The sequence below is a fragment of the Onychomys torridus genome, chromosome X (genome assembly GCF_903995425.1).
Source record: "Onychomys torridus chromosome X, mOncTor1.1, whole genome shotgun sequence".
NCBI lineage: Eukaryota > Metazoa > Chordata > Mammalia > Rodentia > Cricetidae > Onychomys > Onychomys torridus.
In genome coordinates this window covers 119,840,244-119,843,252 of record NC_050466.1, presented here as the reverse complement: position 1 = coordinate 119,843,252, position 3,009 = coordinate 119,840,244, and positions in this window count along the sequence as shown.

Genomic DNA, 3,009 nt, shown 5'->3' with positions numbered 1-3,009 from the left:
AAAACCCCACCTCATGACATATTCCTTCTGCAACTGGAGTTAAATTTGGAAGTCTTGAGAAGTCGCTGTGAAAGGAAAAGTCCTAGGTAGGCAGCAATTGGCAATACCAACCACTTTCCCTGGTTTTTTTGTTGTTTATGTGCATACTTGGGAGGAGGTGTTTTTGAAACAGAAAATGCCCTACGATTTCTGTTTCTGTTTGTTAATGATTTTTTTGTTTTCACAGAATGAACACAGTCCCTAGACAGGGATGGTCTTTGTCCTTTGTTACACTGCTCCTGAAAACTTCTCTGCATACTTGCCCAGCAGCAACCTTCATCTACATTTCCAGCCAACCCCTGCTGGGCCTACATCACCATTACTGGCACTCAGGACACTTGTTTCTATCCAGCTGGCAGACCTTCAGCAATGCATACAGGGTGTGATCCACAGTAGAAGAACCCTTTTTCTGGACTCTTATACCTTGGTTAGGTCACAGGTGTACACACACTGACCTTCAATATAATGCCAGTCCTCAAGCTCTGGCCTTAGGTGATCAACTGAGATGTCCTGGGTGAAGACATATGGCTAAGCTATAAGACCCTTCACTTACATTAGAAGCTAGTAGGCAGGGTTGATGGAACACATTCAAGATACTGGCCAGTGTTATCCCTCAGCAAATCATCAACTAGAAAGTCTATACTTTTAACACAAAACATAGATCTGAGCATGGTAGGCACCATGCCTGCAATCCCAATACGGGGGGGGGGGGGGGCGCTCAGGCAATAATAGTATTTCCATGAGTTTAAGGTCAACCTGGGCTATATACTGAAACTCTTGTCTCAAAAATAAATAAATCTTTTAAATTGCAGTCATGCCTTTATTCAGTACTTTCTCTGTTGACCATGGCTGGTATTTAAGTTTCATGAATGTCTAAATCTGGCTAACCTTCCTGTCTTAGGTAACATCACCCTTCACTAGAGACTTTAAGAAGATTTTTCACAATTGGAAGTTTAAAGTACCATGGCATATCAGTGGATTTTCTCTAAATGAGAGGAAGGTTGTTGATCCCCATCAAAGACAGCTGCTTGTTTAGCCGATCCTTGTAGTGTGATTACTGGTTAAACTATGTGATCTAAAAGAAGTCAGGGTTATGGGACCAAACAATACAGAAAAGAAATATGCTCAAAAATGAGAACAGCTTCAGCTTGGTGATAATTCATGCTTTAGTCCCTTGTTAAAGACAACTCTAATCCACATACCAGCAGTGCTGGGACATGACCTAAGAACTTGTTAGAAATACAGACTGTCTGACTCTAAGTCTAGGCCTAATGAATCAGGATTTGTGAATAACTAATAAGATTACCAGCTAATTTCATATACACATTAGCATTTGGGAAAGCATTTTTTCCAAGAAAATCTTTCAGCTCACCAAGCCCAGGAAAGGAAAGGGACAATAAGTTTAATTTCCCAAGACCTACTAACAAGCTCTTCTCATTGAGAATCACCTAAAACAAGGTCACATTCACATCTGTTTAGGCTAATTAGGGCCAGTCTATTTCAAAACCAAAGATCATCTTGAAATTATGATATGTGTCCTTCCTACAGATGGCCTTACTGCACATTTGAACACCCTTAGTTACATGACAGAAACAGGGAAAGTGTGGGCATGGCTTAATACAACTCAACTGTTATTGACAAACTAACAAACCAATCCCCTTGTCTCAATAGGATAAGATTATAGAATCTTCCTAATTAAAAAAATAGACCTTACAATGTGTAGTAGGTCAGGCCCATAGCACCGAGAAAATTGGCTCAGACCAATAGCCAAGGCATGTGCATAACGTCCTCCTTCAGAGCCAAACTGAAATCTGCCTGAGGGCCTAGCAACAGGAGCTGTCAGTTCCTAGGCGCTGGGAGGAGGGTATATAAGGCCTTCCCTGTTATTGAATAAATGAGTTCGTTATTTGCTTTCAATCGACTCCTGGTGCTGAGTCATTGATGAAGCGCCTTCTCACCCCCTCCCCCTACACACCAACTGATACTGAGAAGAGCTGAAATGAGGCAAGTAACTTGAAAATGTTAAAAACTGGTATGACCAGCCTGGCAGTGGTGGTGCATGTCTCTTTAATCCCAGCACTGGGGAGGCAGAAGCAGGTGGATTTCCTTGAGTTAAAGGCCAGCCGGGTCAACAAAAAGCAAGTTTCACGACAGTTCTTCTTGTTACACAAAGAAACTCTGTTTTGGAGAAAGGAAGAGAAGAGAAGAGAAGAGAAGAGAAGAGAAGAGAAGAGAAGAGAAGAGAAGAGAAGAGAAGAGGGGAGGGGAGGGGAGGGGAGGGGAAGAAAGGGAGGGGAGGGGAGGGGAGGAGAAAAAGGAGAAAGGAGAAGAAAAGAAAAAGAAAAAAGAACTGGTATGACCAACTTTCAAAAAATTACATCGAAATGTACTTTTTCTACCAAGACAAACTGAAAAATTGTCTAACAATAAATTAAGAGAAGAAACTAGCCAACAAATGTTTTCTGTATACCTACTACATACCAGGTAACTTACAGAGTTGATTTTATTTCATTCTTGTTCCTAAATCTGATTGATGGTCAGAATTGCTGGGTGAGGAGCTTATTAAAGATTTCTGAAACAATACCCAAGATCTTCTATAGAGAAATCTCAAAATTAGGTTTCCTTAAGTACTGAATATGTTTCTAAGCAAAGCTTAGAACTCATGACCATAAAAGAAATTATAAATTTTACTACAAACAAATTAATCCTTTCTGAAAACAAACAACAAAAAAGAAATACTATAACCAAAGTGAAAACAGAAGCTATAACATGTGAGGAGAATTGGGACATTTCAAACAACAGTATTTTATAAACATATAAAGTGGTCTCACAAATCCATTTGTGAAAAATCAATCCAACAGAAAAATAGTCGGGCCAGTAAGAGGGTTCAGTAAGTAAAGAAACTTGCTATGTAAGCCTGGCTCAGTTTCATCCCCAGAACCCAAATAAAGGCAGAAGGAGGGAACCAAC